This window comes from Gracilinanus agilis, chromosome 1, assembly GCF_016433145.1.
Source record: "Gracilinanus agilis isolate LMUSP501 chromosome 1, AgileGrace, whole genome shotgun sequence".
NCBI lineage: Eukaryota > Metazoa > Chordata > Mammalia > Didelphimorphia > Didelphidae > Gracilinanus > Gracilinanus agilis.
Genome location: NC_058130.1, coordinates 574,286,277 through 574,304,600, shown reverse-complemented (window position 1 = coordinate 574,304,600; position 18,324 = coordinate 574,286,277).

Below are 18,324 nucleotides of genomic sequence, written 5' to 3'. Positions count from 1 at the left end.
TAGACAGGGTAGGATGTGGAATCAAGAAGACCTGAGATTGAGTCCCAATTTAGAAACTTACTGCTGTGTGATATTCAGCAAATCTTTTAAGCTTCATAATCTGAGTTTTCTAAATGAAATAGAGGAATAATGACACTTAACCTCACAAAACTGATGAGAGGTTCATGTAATGTATTTTTAAAGCACTTTGTAAACCAGAAGTCATAAAATAAATTTTAGGTGTAATCTCGTTAACCTATCCTTTCCTGTTATGTGACAAAAAACATAGAGATATGTTACTGTTGCTTCTAAAATTTGATAGAAAAAACGGGTTAGTTTATGTATTAAATCAAACCATCAACTTTGGTTTCTGGTATAATTCAGCTGTCAGATTTTAGAAACTGCAATGGCAATGACAATATAATGGGAACCCCTGGGACTGATAAAGGTCTGGCCTAGCAGAAGAGGCAGAGATTTCACAAAAGATATAAAAGAGAGTGGGAGGATGTGAAAGGAAGCTTCTCCAGAATAAGAGGTAAATTACTTTTTTTTTAATGAATGTATAAGTAAGAGACAGATATAGATAACTAAGCCTTGAGTCAATAAAATTAGAGATAAATTCTTCCCTTTTACATATACTGACTTTGTAATACTAGGTAACTTTTTGACCTCTCAGAGCCCCAGGCAACTCTTTAATACTAGGAATTGTAGGGAAGTTGATAATCACTATTATTTTTAAGTGGAGGAGAAAATGAAACACTTTAAATTATTCAAATGAAATGCCTCTGATCACAGTGAATTTATGTTGGACCACCAAAAACTCTGTAAGTGACAACTTTCTTCCCAATGATAATTTAATTCCATCAAATCAAAGGTTATAACAGCTTCAGATATATTCAGTTATCCCAACTATCAGGAAAATTATCTGAATATCTCTTATCCTCACATTTACCTTGAACTTTTCAAGGCAGGGTATAGTTTGAAATAGAAGGGAATCTAAACGGAAAGAACCACATATATTATTCAATGTATTTATGTGTTTATGTAAAATTTAAGAGAATAAAAGATGATAAAAATATCAAGATTATAGGTGACCTTGGAAGATATTGCCTGTAGGAAGTCCCTAAAGAAATATTACCTCAAAAATGCACAGCTAACTTTTGGCTAAATCCCACTAGTGAGGAAAAAAGATTACTAATTCTTGTTTAGCCCATTCCATTTTTGGAACTGTTAGGATTTTGATTGTTTTACTTACTTCAAATCAAAATCTTTCTATTTGCAATTACTGTCTATAGCTGATAGTTCTATTCTGTGAGAGGAAAAAAAAATAACAAAATACATATAATCCCTTTGAAGTTGAGTGCTCTATTTATATTTACACATGGTTATCTGGGTTGTTTTTTTCTGCTCTCTTTCCTATCTAAAATGTGTTTTTATATACCTATTTGTATGTTTTATCTTCCATTAAAATGCAAGCTCCTCCAGAGGACAGAGCTTCCTTTAACTCTCTTTTTATCCACCACACTTAGTGCAGTGACTGTCACATAATGGGCCCCAATATGTCTATTGACTATATCTGTCTGTGTGCCTCTCATAATAAATCCACATCTTCCTTTTCCATTTGGAAGGAAATAAGCAATATATCTCTTTTAGGTCAGAGGAGACAAATATCTCTTACCAGATTGTTCTTCTTCCTATCTATCCCTTATACAATTGTTTAGCTCTTACAGAAGGCTTTCAATCTTTTGCCCTTGAACTGGTCCAGCCTCTGGACTTATTTATTTCTGGCAAAAACACTATCATCCTTCCATATTCTCTGTCTGGTAATCAGACATCTTCAAATAGAGACCGAAAGACCAATTGTCAGGTGTTTTATAGTCAGGATTCTTTTTTTTTTTCAGATAGGATAGCTTATGTCATTTACAACTCAAAAAATCTTACTTTTTAAAAAATTCTGTGACAATTCCCTGTCCCTCTTCTGTCATATTCATTCACTTTCTAAGATTTGTCTATTTCACCTCTTGCATCTGTCCTTTTCAATCTATTCACATGCTCAGCATCCTAATTTAGAGCTTAATCACCTCTCAACCAGGCAAATGAGAAAGATCTCCTTAAACAGATCATCCACGTAGTTTCTAAAATAATCATACTAAGACATAGGTCATACTTTGTCACTTTACAACCGAAGGCCCTTATGTCTCCCTATTTACTTTTAAGTTACAACATAAAATCCCTAGGCTGGCATCTAAAATCCTGGCCATAGTGAACCCTTTCAATCCTTATTTCACATTACTCATTTTTATTCAGCCTGAATACCATCTCAAAATGAACAATACCTGTTTTCTCCAAGCCAAGTAATACAACTCCTGTCTCTATATATTTACAGAAGCTTCATTTTCTATCTCTTATTTGGAATGCATTTCCTTTTCATAGTGAACTGGGAGAATTCTTATCTTTGTTCTCAACTCAAATGTCATACTATCTCCTCTGCAGAGCCTTCCCTGATCCCCCAGGTATAAATAGTCTTTCAACAAAATAAATACCTTGAATTTACTTAGCTGTGAACATATCAAATATAGTCAAATATAATAAGTCTGTTTTTATTTCATTGCTGCTTTCACATTAGGCTCTGAGAAGTGGTTTTATTAATGAGGTTAATAGTCTCTCCTTATGTTTTTTAGTTCCTGAAAGACATTCCTTCCTTCAGTCTATTGAACACTGACCCTATTCTCCTTCCCAAAATGCAGAGATTCAGACCCGAAATACATGTATAGCATTAGTACCATGAAGACATAAATATTTGGTATTTTACAGGAGTTATCTTAATTGATCTTCAAAACAATCTTTTAAATTAATGTAACTACCATTCTCATTTAATAGATGAAAAAATTAAAGCTCTGGGAGATTAAATGATTCAATTATTTTTGTAATTTCAATAAATAGAGAAGGTAAGATTTGAAGCTCATTCATTCTGGGTCCAAGTTCTTTGAATACTCACTATTGGATTTTCTTTGACATACTTTAAATGTGTATATGTGAATGTATATGTTTAAAGATAAGTCTATCTTGATATTTTATATCTAAGTATATATATCTATATCTATTTATGTCTATTTGTATCTATCTCCATATCTGTCTCAAATTTAACCAAATAGATTATTTCAATTTGACAAAAAAACTTGATGTTAACACAATATGGAATATGTATGAAAAAAGTACTCCATTTCAAAAGGGATTATCTGCAGAAATTTAATTTATTAATCTTAATAGCAGAGAATAATTATGGATTTCCCCATTTTTAAAGTAATATAACAGATTACATGAAGAAATAAAATAAACATAAAGTCATAAATAAGAGGCAGAGAATTTTCCAATGTAATCAGAATGATGAGACTAATACACCTAAAGAAGCCATAAACATACTAGGAAAATATTCTAACACATTTAAATGACAAAAATATTATTAATCCATTTCTATTACATTTTGATATATGAGGTGCTTTGGGGGTATATTGTAAATAAGATTGAATTATAACAAGTTTTTATAGAAAACCTAGTAGCTAAACATTTTTAATGGTTCCAAACAAACTATAGGAAATATATAAAATAGTACCTATATAGTGTAAGAGTTAAATTAATGTTTAATATTTAAAGTATTATTTTTTAAGTTTATCATCTGACAAAATAGAACCACGTGAGTACGTTTTTCTACCTGCTCAAAATGCCCACTCCACCAAAGCCGCCAAGAAGGAAAAGAAAGGGCTAGACATGGAACTCAATCCAATTTATATCCTGTCTACATCAGCACATAACGACAGGAAATGAGTGGGGTTCTGGGAATTGCAGTTTTTGCTGGGGATCATAGTTTTTCTGGGAATTATAGTTTTTAGGGTAGCAGATTCTAATTTCACAATAGTACATATATACTATATATAGTGATGCCATGCAAAAAGTTAAAGACACAGGATCTAGATTTGATTCCTATAGCATGATGATTTTTAAAAGATCACAATTATCTGGATCACAATTCCTTCACCTTTTATATAAGAAGGTTGGAATAGAGGGCATTAAGGTACCATTTAATGCTAAAATTATATTAATCTTTTTATTCAATTAAAATTATTAATTTGATATTAAGAGAAGATAATTTTTATTAACTTGTTACTTAGTTTTCTTTTTCAGTTAATTCTTCAGGTTGACCTAATTTAAAAAAAGACAAAATCAAACAAGCATAGAGTGGACTCTCAAGTATCCTAAATATTCTCTCTTTGTACTTGAGAACACATTTATGAAACACACATATGTATGCATATGTATTCAATCTACATGCAAAATATATACATATTAATGTTGTACCATACTAACTGCCCTATATTTCTGATGATTATTCTGTGTTTGAGCTTTAATATAGGTAACACTGTATAATCTACATAATCAAAGTCTCTCCCACTCCTCAACATACATATTGCATGTAGTCATATTTTTTTAAAAATAGAGGTTATTTTAATAACAATTTACATGTCTATTTAATAACAGTTAACATTCTATATTTATTCTCTAACATTTAATCTAATTGATACCTATCTATTCGTTTGTATGCTACCAGATATATATGTGTATAATAGTTTCTTCTATATATACATGAACATACATGTATATATACTGATGATTATATGTAATATTTTATATTTACATAGAATTTAAGACAAATATACTTATGCTATATGTGGTATATGTATGTATGCATATACTCTATAAATAATGATTTATAAATTTTGATATAATAATGTATGGTATATAAATTTATGGTATGAAGCTCTGTTTAAATACCAAATATTTGTGTTTGCATCTGAGTCAATAAACAAAGAGACTAAGAGTAAAATAGTTTATATAAAAACATAGGTGGTTGTTAAAAAATTGTACAGATCCTAGAATCATTGATTATATAGATTATGTATTTCCCCCTAAAGTTTCAACACATAAAATAATTGTAAATAATATATCACATTACCATGTATATATTATTAAATATAGATTTCACATAATATTTTGAAAGTTCTGAATACTAACAAGTGGAAGCAAATTATACATCCTCAGATGTCTCTATGAGCCCTTCCACTTCTCTCCTTCCACTTCCTCTCTAGTCTCTTTTTTTCACATTTTTTCTACTCCCCTCCACACTACTATTTTCCATTTCCTTTCCCAACTCTCTATTTTCCTCTCCTCCTCTCAGCCTCATTTCCTTTCTATGTAAACATTAATAGCCTTCACATGTTGGTTAACATATATGTAGAATATGAACCTCTTCAGGGTGAAATGTCAAACCTAGTCTATGTATGTGAGCATCTTGCCCTCTAGTGGCTGCATCAGACAGAAACTCTAAGCCCCTGTTCTCTTAATGTTATGAGAATTGACATTTTCCCAATCATCCATAAGAGAAAAAACTAACGTATAGTCCTAAATTGTTAAGAACAAAAGCACATGGTGACACAGTATAAAGTCCTATGATTCCTAAAGGGGGGAAAAAGATGTGGACTCATTAAATATATCTTTGCCATCCTTATTTGAAAATATATTTTAAATGATGCCTAGCAATTTTAAAGGTACACATTAGCAAAACTAGTGAATTATAACAAATTATTCAGCCAAGAAACATTTATTAAATGCTCTTTCCTAAGTTTTGGACATAAAAATAAAGGCAAAAATCAACACATTTCCTCAAGAAGACCTCAATATAAAGGAAAAGACAGAATGAAAACTTTGAACTACAAACAAGATTGTGTGTGTGGTGTGGTATATGAAATAAGATATAATCATAGAGGAAATGCACAAGAATTAAGACAAAGAAACCTAAAGAAGCACAATTTAATCAGTGACTTAAAGGAAGTCAAAGGTGCTAAGAAGCTGAGATATGGATAGAGAGCATTATAGCCATGACAGCCAGTAAAAATGCTCAAAGTCCAGAGATAAGAGTGTCTTCTTAGAGTTGAAAGCAAGGTCTCTGGTCATGGGATAAGATAATACAAGGGAAGTGGAGAAGTATAAGGTGTAAGAAAACTGGAGAGGTGGGAAGGGGAACTAATTTATGGAGGACTTCAAATGCCAAAAAGAGGATTTTGTATTTGATCCTAAAGGGGATAAGGAGGCATTGGAGTTCATTGAATACACGAGATTGCATATTTGAACCAGTTTGGTTAAATTAACTTTGATGACTGAATGGAAGATGGATTGGAGTGGGGAGAAACTTGTGGCAGATAGATCTATTAGCAGATTTCTGCAATAATCGAAATGTGAATAGATAAGGCCATGACTTGAGTGGTATCAGTATTAAAGGAAAAAATACCATATTTGAGAGACTTGATGTGAAATCACAAGTTTTGTCAAGAGATTGGATATGGGGAGGTATAGATAAGCTAGAAGCAAAACTAAGTAATTTTAAAAATATGCATATAAGTGTACATATATGATTTGTGTTCAGTGTGTTCCTTTGGCCCATGTGGACACAGATGATATACATATATTAGCATATAATGAGCAGAACAGTTAATGATTCAGCATTGTAATATATGTGTGTTGTTGTTATTTATTTTATATTTTAATATGCTAATAATTTAGGGTCAATAATATTATATAATAAATACTAATTTATGCATATTTTGAGTAATCTTTTCCTTTTATTAATCAAATACAAAAGTGTTTATTTTCTATTCCTTTTAAAAACATAAATGACAGCACTGATGTTTCATTAGAGAACGTAATAGGGAGTCAGGAAATCTTGTGCTCTAGCTAACTTTTTGAGACTATAAATTATAGAGAAAGCGCCAACCTATATTACTAGATGGAATTTGCTCAACAGAAAATTATCCATGATATTGAAAAAATAAGCTTCATCACTATCCTGTCCATTTAAATCATTTTAATACTTTAATTAACTTGTCCTATTTAAATGTTATCACTTTTATTTCTTAAGAAATTTTTTTGGGAAGAATCCATTCCCTCCACCCTAGATCCCTCCCAAGCCCTTCCCATCTGACAGTCAATGCTTTTTTATGTGAATAGCACAGATAGCAAGGTATAGTGTTATGATCTTGAAGAGAAAATTTGGTTTCAACACCTCTGTCACAGACCACTAATAAATCTCTTAAGTTCTTTTAACTTCAGGAAGGTTTCTATATGATATTCTAGAGAAAAATAGGAGTTTAGCTTGATTTTGAAAATTCCCACACTGGGATATTCCATGCAGATCTTTTATTGTTTGACTTCTCTGTGAAATAGAGAGATCATAGAAGTGCGCATTAGACTATCTATGCTCTAGTTCTAGTTCCTTTACTAACTTGAGGAATTTAGTCAATTCACTTCAATTCTTTGTTCTTAGTTTGCTCATTTGTAAAATGAAGGATGTGAACTAAGAACAGACTCTTCTAGCTATAAGAATCTATTTCTTAGCCACTTCATTTATGCCTCAGAGAGATTTTGATAATGAAGAATGTGAAAACATAATTCCTTTGCAATTAACTAATTGAGTCCAAAATCAGAAGATCTATATCCAGGAAAAAAGTTGTACCAATTTGTGGCTATTAAGGCACTCAGAATAAAATCACAAAATGCTGTTTGCCTCATCTGAAATTCTCAGTTGATTGTCTTATCATTAGTAAGTGGAGAGTGTTTGCATGTAAACATTTCTAATCAGCTGATGGTTATAATTGCACAATCCTGGATTGATATAAAAATATAAGAAATTAAAAATTAGTTGAAGAGCAAAGTCTAACTCATCACCTTGCCTTGGAATCATCTATATTTGTACACATGTAAAATTAGTTCTCATCCTGCTTTAATCTTTTACCTGGCAAAATGGTAGCAATCAAAATGAGCAGAGATTGATTTTGTTAAATGGAATCTAATAAAAACAAGAAAAATGTCAGACCAGTAGGGAATATAAGCATTTAGAAAATATTAACCTTCCTCCCCCTTCAAAAATAATGTAGAAACCATCATATTATCAACAATTTGAGGGGGAATAGTGAAAAGGAAACTATAATGTATAGAGTTATTGATCCTCAAGAAGCCAATGCTATATACATACATCTCCCCTCTTAAGAGAAGAGCCTTGAAATAATTATACTTACTGTTTTATTCTTTAAGTCACATAAGCCATTAAAGAAATCTTCCTGACCATAGTAGATAGTTTCAAAGTGTAGGGACAATTTGGGCATGGAGAAATTAAACAAAGGCAATTAATTTTCTTCATGTTCTTGAAAAATAATAATTACATGAAGAGCAAATACAGGTAGAGAATAGATTATTTTTCATCATTGCTTACTAGTAGAATTACTACCACAATGAAAATAGGAAAAAGGAAATAATTATCATGATCAAAAAGATTTAATCATAGTTCCTGGTAAAAGGATGCAATAAATACTAGGATAGAAAACCTGTAACTTGGCAGCAAATTATTTACTTAAAAATAATAAAAGATTATGAAGAACAAATCATGCCAGGACTTCATACTGATTTGAATTGTATATTTGTAAATTACACAAAAAAAACTTTCTGAAAAGGGAATGAAGCAAAGATTAAATGTACAATGTTTACTTGAGTAAAGCATTTGATGGAACCTCTAGTGAAATTTTACTTGCAAACTAATTTTGAATTGGGCTATATATTAAAAACATTTTAAATATAAATTTAAATAAATGTAATATATTTATATGTTAAGATGTATATATATATAGATATATATATAATATATTTTAAATATAAATTTTTAAATTTTTAAATAAACCAAAATCACTATATTGCATAAAATAATATGTAAGGATGCTAAGCAGTGTTATGAAAGTATCTATCATATATGTATGTGTGTATATATATAATTTGACATTAGAGAATTGTAATAAAGAACTATTTTTAAAATATTTATTAGTATGACTGGTTGCCACACTTAATATATGTGTTTCCCAGATGTTTTACATAATGCCCAGTTATTATAAATTCTAAATTAATATAGATTCATTATAAAAAAAACTTTAAATAATGAATAAAAAAATAGTCCAAGCTGAATTAATTGAATAAAAACAAACCTAAAATCAGGCAATGAAATTAATAAGAATTTTACATTTCTAAGCTTTGGAAAGATTTCTAAAGCCATCAACTAAGACTCTCACTTATAGTGTGCAGTCAATAATCCTTTATTAACAATTTAAAATTTCTCTCAATGGAACTGAAGTTAGCAAAATTGGCACTCATGGAAAAATTGATGGAGCAAAAGTGGGTGGGAGGTCTAAGGAATAACCACATATGTGTGATGCTGAGGTTGACTCAGTCAGTAAATCAGTAAATAATTATTGTGCTTCAGTTATTGCCAAAGACTGCTAATTAATCATTAATGGTGCAAAGAAAGAAAAATGAGAGCCAACCTCTCAGAATACAATCTAATGGAGATACTACCACATCTATGTGAGAAAAAGATCAATACAAGATACATTGGAGATGATCAATAGAGAGAACAGACTATCATTGAAAGGGGATTTCTTGTTAAAGGTGGGATCTTATGAAAGGAGCCAGGGAAACCTGGAAATGATAAATAGGAAGTAAAAAAAAATTCAGGCATAGGACACTACCAGTGAAAATTCTCAAAATTTTGAGATGGAGTTCATTTTATAAAGAACATAAAGTTGGACAGTGTTGTTTGATCATAGAGTATGTGGTGACTAGTAAGCTGTAAGAGATGCAAATGTTAGGAAGAGATCAAGTTATGAAAGGGTTTTAATGGCAGAGTATTTTATATATGATCATGGAGGTGATAGTGATACACTTAGTTTATTAAGTTGGAAATTGACATGATTAGACTTATGCTTTAGGAAGATCAATTTGACTGCTGAGTAGAAAGTGGATTGGAATGCGAACACTTTTGGAAAGCACATAAACCATGAGGTGTTGCAATAGTCCAAGAATGAAATAGATGACACACATCAGGGTCAGAGGAGAGAAGGGGATAAATATGACAGATGTGAAAATTACATCTATAAGTCTTGACAGCAGATTCAATATAGTGAATGACAGAGAGTATTTGAAGATGCCACTTAGGTTTCTACAAATTCTCTCAACAAAGATTCATCTTCATTAATTATGTGTTATAAAATTAGTTTCATGAACTAGTATGGTTGATTACATTCTTTCCTTGTGTCCATTACATCCCCAATTCTATGGTAACAAACTGTCTTTGACTTTGCATCTGTGTTCTGTATCTCCTTACCTTCTAATTAATCCACATGCATTTTATATTTAATTTCAAATGCATGTTGTTTCTTGACACTCAATTTACATTTTAATTTTTGTTTTTGTATCACCAACTCATAATACAGTACACCTAACATGTTATAGGAACATAATAAATGCTTATTGAATCAAACTGAGTTCAATTTAACTGTATTGAATTGAGAGCCAGTTGTTTAATCCTATTTGGAGATTAACAAATGTTCAATGAAGTGCACACTCACCTGCATGGTTTAAATATGAATTGTAGGCAGAAGTACCAGAAGTTCTTTGCTCAATAGAGTTAATGCATGGTTCTTAGAGAGTTGATAATATTCTATATTTAACTTCATCTCCCTATGGAGGAGAGGGCTTATTATTATTGGATCATAGAATTATAGATTAACCTAAAAGGAAATCAGCTCTTAGCATCCATTTGCTTAGCATCCACCTTTTTTCCAAATTATATTTCATCGAATTATTATTTCAACTAAATATTATATAGTATTGACATTTTGGGACCTTCTAATAGAGCAAATATTCTTTGATTTCACAAGCAGCATTTTTACCTCAGGCATGCAATTGAAAAAATATATTTAAAAATACATAAGAAAACAATATAACATTTTTTTTCTGCGAGTTTATTACTCTTACAGACCCCAACACAATCCTAAGGACATATAATCATTTTAGACAAAGGAATTCTAAGAAAAGCATAATTAGGCTTTATTAGTTCCATATGCTTTTGTCACTCCCACTCCTCCAAATCTTGATGAGCAGACAAGGGAATTTCCTCAATAGAGTTTCCCTAGCATATTGAAGTCATGCATCTATATCAGTTGTTTATCATATGAGAACCAAGAAAATGGACTCAGGCTCTTATTTTTGTCTGAATCATGGATCTTGGGATTTGTTATGAATCACTGCTCATGTTGCCCATTTATCTCTCTCCAGGAATATTCAAGACATGTAACTAGACAAGTTATACATTTGGATTTTATTCTTCAAAAATAGGATAACTTGGGGGCAGCTGGATAGCTCAGTGGATTGAGAGTCAGGCCTAGAGACGGGAGGTCCTAGTTTCAAATCCCACCTCAGACACTTCCCAGCTGTGTGACCCTGGGCAAGTCACTTGACCCCCATTGCCCACCCTTACCACTCTTCCACCTATGAGCCAATACACAGAAGTTAAGGGTAAAAAAATAGGGTAACTTAAGTAGTTATTCAGTCAATCAGTTATCAACATAAGATAATGTAAATGCTTATTTATATTGAGTATAGAGATATAGAGATAACTGAGATACTCAGTAATGTAATACCAAAGGTAGTGTTGTAGGAACAGAGGCAAAAATGAAATAAACCTTGTTCTAAAGGACATTCCATTCCATTGAAAATGATTATACACACATGCATGTGGATATACAACTAATATGAAATAATTGGTGGTAAGGGAGACTAGTAGCTAGCTGGAGGAAAGATGCTATGAGTGTGTCTGTGTGTGTGTGTGTGTGTGTGTGTGTGTGTGTGTGTGTGTGTGTGTGTAAAATGTGACATTGTAAAAGGTAGAAATGAGGAGGTAGTGAATTCCTGGGGGTTGAGAAATCCTGTGCAAAGTGAAACATGGGAAATGGATTATTACATATAAAAAACAGTTAGAAGGGCATTTTAGATGGAATTTAGTATACATAAAATGCAGTAATCTAAAACTATCCTGTAAAGGTAGTTTCAAACCAGGTTGTCAGGAATGTGTTTGTGTTTATTTGAACTAATAGAGATCATCTACTGTTTATTGAAGAGAAAAATGAATGGTGAAACAAACTTTAAGAATACCACTTAAGCATCTGATAGATGAATGGATTATAGAATGGACTAATTGGGAAATTACTCATACAAAAATCAATTAGAAGATGAATGAAGGCCTAAATTATATTGGTTCTGTTGTAAGTGAAGAAAATAGAGAAGATGTGAATGAAGTTGTAAAGACAGAATGCATAGGGTGACATTATTTTCTCTGGAATTCACTAATTCATCCCCTCTCATTCTTTCTTAAAATTCCTGGCTTAATTCAGATCTCAGCTTATGATATGTCTTCCATGAGAAGCATTTCTTGATTGCTTTAGTTGTTAGTAGTCTCTTTAATTTTTTGTTGCTTAAATATTTTATTCTCCTAATAGCATATAAACTCTTTGATGTCAGTGCCTTTTTCTGTTTTACATTTGTATCCCCAACACTATTCCAGTGTTTTGCACATGGTAAGAATATAATAAATGTTTGTTAATATGGACAGATGGATAAAAAGTAACAGAAAATGGCACACATGTAGCTAGTTAAATATATAGATAGAAATCTACATATATACAAAGATCCTTATTCAATTCTTTGTCTGCTTCTAACATTTCCAATGTTACATGACAGACAAAGATAGAGAGGATTTGACAATTATGTCAGTCATTGTATGAAAGTTCATGGGATTATTGTCTAAATTAGTGGAACATTTAAAAAATCCTTTAAAGTCTGTTCTTCCAAATGGAATTGTACCTACAGCTTGATTGAACATATTCTTCATCAAAGAGCAGAGATAATTTAAAAACGTCCTGTTTTCATTGTCCCTTTTAAGAAAAGAGAAGGAAAAGGAAAGAAGAAATAAAAGAAACATTTTGTTCATTGAGAAATGTTGGAAATTCTCTCAGTCTTGATCTGAATATACACAAAGATGTGTATATGTATATGTATATATATGCATATAGATAAAACTATGTATATAGATATCAATATATATATATATATGTATACATACAATATGGATAATAAAGTAAAATCTATTAAAAGTTGAATGAACCCTCAAATAAGGGAAACTGTTTCCTATAATGTATTAAGGCAGGCCAAATTTTTATGATGACTATGGTAACAATGATAGTATTTTTCGTTTCTACACAAGGCTTCCTCATTTTTCCTACACATGTCTGCATGGGTTCCCTCACTATGAGCTTGAATCTATCTGGGACAAGAAGGAACTCATATGACCTGACTATAAAGAAAAGAAAAAAACTATCCAGGATTCTTTTTAAGCACTTATATCATGAAGGACTTCAAGAAAAATAACCTTCCTTAGCTTGTATCATTAGTAGTTTCTTAACTTCATCCCTTGGCTTTTTGGTCATCCTTCTCCTTCTGGTCTGATTTTCTTTGTAGGTTATTTTTCACCTTCTTTGCTTCATTTTCAAGCTGGTGAATTTTGGATTTCAAGACACTATTTTCTTGTTTTAGTTCATGTATTTCCTTTTTCCAATTGTCTTCAGCCTCTTTTGATTGTTTTTTGAGTTCTTGAATTAAATGAACTTTAAGTTCTTGAGTTAATTGAATTTTGAGATCTTCCAAAGCCTGTGTCTAATTCACTGGAGTTTCTTTGGTTTTGCTTGGAGTTCCTTGACCTTCTTCTATTTCATTTGGTCTTTATTCACTTCCTGGAAAGAAGCTGTCAATTGTAATTTCTTTTTTCTTTTTCTGTTATTTACTCATATTTTTTTTTCCTTTTTTCCCTCCTGTACCTTATCTGCTCTGTTGGTTGATTAGGTTAAGCAGATGGTTTAAATGAGCTTTGATGTCAGATCTTCCTCAGCTGGAAACAGAAGTTTGTAGCTACTTTCTCTGTAGTCTATGGCAGAGGGGTGTGGGAGTTTCCCTGCCTTCTGAAGACTTCTTATCTGTCTTACTGATGGGATTAAGCCAGGGCAGAGTTGTTCTGTAGAGCTTGATGTACCCTGAGGTTAAAACCTCTGAGAGAAGGGGGAGAGGGGGATATTGAGCATTTTTTTCTGTGTCTGGAATAGCCTCTCTGCATTTCTCCTTTAGCTGCCTCCCTGTGTCTGTGTTCAATGTCCTGAGACTGGCTCCAACAAGGCCCTCTCTCTGGATTAGTACCTTTGACTGCCTAGAGATTCCAGGAGCTGCTGGAGATTTAGCACAGCATGTGGGGGAGGGATCCTGGGATTTCCCTTCTTCCTTACCCTCAAATCCAACAGTTCAAGAATTCGGGCCTTTTTCTTGGCACATCTCTTTAGCTGCCCTGTGGTAGGATCCCCCAACTCTGTCCTCTTGTTAGATTTGGTGTTCTTTCCCCTTGAAGAGTTTTTTTTTATCTCAATTTGAAAGGGTATGGAGGTCTGAATTTTTGCTCCTTCTAAGCCTCCATCTTCCTCATTTGTAGTTTCTGAACAGGATGTTATTCATTACATAAAATAGTGTAAGAGCAAGACTGCAAAAATCATTATTTTATTGCTTGGGAGAACATCATAGATTTCCTTTTGCACTTGATTTTCCTAATCCTCTCCAGGCTTTCTGACATTTCCTATGCCACTACACATGAGAACAAATACATAGAAAAGTCAATATTGTTACTTGTTAGCAGTTTTGATTAAAACTAAAAATTGGGAGGAAAAATCAGTGGCTAAAATGTGTTTTGGGAATTGTTACTTCTCCATATACATCCCACTGATGATAATATTTTTGTATTTCATGTTGTTACCATTTAATATACCAAGTGTCCATAGTTTGTTGGCCAAATAATATAAAGATAATCTCCTGTCCTGAAATTCAGGTAAAAGTAAGAAAAATTGTTAAGAGAATAGGCGATATTCATAGAATCAGTAGTGTTTGGTGATTAGGCCTGCATTGGCATTTGTTCTCTCATCCTTCTCGATATACTTATAGAATTTGTACCTGTTGACCTCACATTTCTAGGTACACTTCCCTCAGAAATATCTTTCATAGTAAGTGACACAGTATTATTATCCATGCCCTATCCTTTTTTTAGTCTCAGGGTGTTGAAGAAGTTTTTTTCCCCCTATACTTTCTCTCTATTCTCTGTATTGTAATCTGATAAATTATCATGTGTATCTTTATTTAGGTAACTTGAAAATGTATGAATCTGGCCTTTAGACTCCTCCTGAATTCAAGAGTGACTCCTACATCTTCCTGCTGATATACTTGGCATTTTATAGGTATCTCAAACTAAACTTGTCCAAAATTGAGCTGATATATTCACCCAAAACAAATTTTCCTTTTAATATTCCCTTTTCCTGTTGAACCTATTATTAACACAACCATTTTACTTTTTCACATTATAGTTCTCTTTAACTATTCACATCCTTATTTCCACATAGGTATACTAAGATAGATGATTCACCCCTATGTCCTCAAGAATCATAACACTACCTCAAATGAGGTCATCATTTCCTTTTAGATATATTACTGAAGTAACTTCCTAAAAATCACTAAGAATCTACCTTCCCCATCCCACCACCCTGTCCCTTAAAACCCTTTAAACTCAATATTTCTAAAGGCCATTTCATTAGCTTGTTCATGAAATTTCAGTAGCCACTTACTGTTTTTTGGATAAAAGACAAAGTCCTCTCTGAAATATGAAGTTGTTCTGCAATGTGAAACATAATCTGGTTTCAGCCTATCTTTCCAGATTCTTTATACATTTCTTATCACAAACTCTACTTCAACTAAAATTACCTATTTATCACTTCACATTTAGAACATCCAATTTTCCAACTCTATGTCTTTGAATAAGTTACTCCCTCATATCCGAAATGCCCTTCTATTTTATGTCTGCTTCATAAAATCAGTAGGTCTCTTCAAGGTCAACATAAATGGCATCTCTGATAAAAGAACTTTTAGTATTCTGCTAAATGCTTATTCCATATTCAGTGTATTCAAAATATTTAAAAATCTGTGTGTATAATGTTTCATCAGAATGCAAACTTTTTGAGATTGAGGGTTTTTTTTTAATTGTAGCCTTAGCAGTAGCATTATTCTTGGCTTATAAAGGGAATTTAATAAATGCCAAAATTGATTGAACATCATCAGCTTCCTTCTCTCTTTACCCAACCTTCCCCCCCCAAAAAAACCCCCTGAGATATGTGATCTTTTCATATTTAAAGAAATCTATTTTTCCAGGTTTAAAGAGAACTCTTTTTTCCTTATTTAGGAAGATGACATCACTGAACCATTCATATGTAATATCCAATTTTTATATATGATGGAAGGTTTATAAACACCTTCCTTAAATGAGTCAATTATTATTTACAAAAGAAAATGTATATGTTTTCATATAAGTATAATCGCTGCCTTGTTAAAATATAAAGTCCTTAGGACAAGAACTGATATACTTTTTTTTTTTTAATTTCCAGTGCTTAGCACAATACCTGGAAGAGAAACCTTAATAAATTTTATTCATTAATTTATTCATTCATAGCATTGAAAGTATTTTCTGATGGTCACATAGAACATAATTTTGAGTCACGTGGTTATTTAAACCTAGTTATCCTGATTCCAAAGACAATGATAATTCCCTTTTATGCAATGCCCCTATGGTGATAGGTGGCACTAAGGCAACTAATTCTAATCTATCCCTTGATGCCTCTTGAGTTTTGCTTGATTCAGAAGACATTCAATTATAATGGAACAAAGATTTTCCACAAATTCTTATTAGGTTCCTCCACCTGAAAATATATATGATTGAATGAGATGATTTCCAGGGTACCTTAAGAATCTAAAACGGTAAATTATACTATTCCCTTTATGTTTCTTTCAATGTACTCATAATTAGAAAACCTAACAACTATTGAAAAGTTGGTGAAGTAGGGATATGTTATAGAAGGATGATCTAAATCAGTGATGTCAAACTCAAATACAAATGGAGGCCATTAGGATTTCTGAAGGTCACATAATAGCTTAATTTTAAAGCATACTACTACATTTTTTCATTGTTAAATATTTTACAATTATGTTTTAGTCTCATTAAGACTGCTTTTGGAACTTTTGTGGGATCCATATAGCTTGACAGCTGTATGTTTCACACTCCTGGCATAAAGCAATAATTATTCAGTCAGTAAGTCAATAAACATTTAGTCAATAATTATAGTCACTGTTCTAAGTACTGGAGATATAAAAAAAGGGGGGGTGGGGATCATCTCTGACCTCAAATAGCTCATCTAATGAGGAAAACAAATTGAAAATGACTTTGTATGAAAAGATATTTACAGAATAATTTGTACATACTTAACAGGGAAAGGTACTAGCATTAAGTGGAATTTCAAAAAATATTTTTGGTAGCAAGAAAAAATTCATCTGACACTTAAGGGAATCCAGAGGAATGAAATGCAGAATGCAGAAATGAGAAAAGGAAATATTCCAGACATGAGGATAGTCTATGTAAAAAACTAGATTTATGAGATGAGCTAGCTTGTATGACAAACAGTAAGGAGGCCAATTTCAGTGAATCACAATGTGTGGAGCACAATACAATGTAAGGTGTCAGAGTCTAGAAAGATATGAAGGTCCAGATTGTGTAGTTCTTTGAATGTCAAATGGAAGATTTTACATTGGATCCTTGGATTAATAGGAAGCCACTAGAGTGTCTTATAAAACTAGAAGCAACTCTCATGGGTTTTGATGAGTTTTCATTCACCTAAGAGAAGATACTCAAATTGGACTGGAGTTGGAGTGATAAAAAAGACATTGAGCTAGGATATGAAATTATTAGTGAGAATAGCATGACATGGATGTATGAAAATAATACCAAAGATCTAACAAGGATGGTGTGAATGTTCAATTAAGTGAGGTTATTACCAATTGCATCTAGGAGATGAAAGACCTGTAAGTAGCAGTTTGAAGAAGAGAGATATGACATCCCTACCTCTAACTCTGTTGATTAACGATGAGAAAACGTGGACTCAGTTTGTAAAAATGCTAGCTTTCTCTAAGTAATAGGAGATGGAAGGAATATGAGAGAATGCAATGTGGGAAGAAAGGCAGATTGTTAATAAGAGCACTTCAGAGGTTAGATAGGATTAGGGATTCAGAAATGCTAATACTAAGCTGAGATGGAATTGCAATATAATAGGGGAAAGGGGTTTCGAATACTGAGCATAACAATTGGGATGAAAAGAAAAAATCTATCACACTCTTGTCAGTCAAATATTTATTAAACAGGTGCTTATATGTCAGTTACAATGCTATGCAGTAAGGATAGAAAGAAAGGCAAAATATAATTATAAGTCTTATGAAACAGTCTAATGCAAG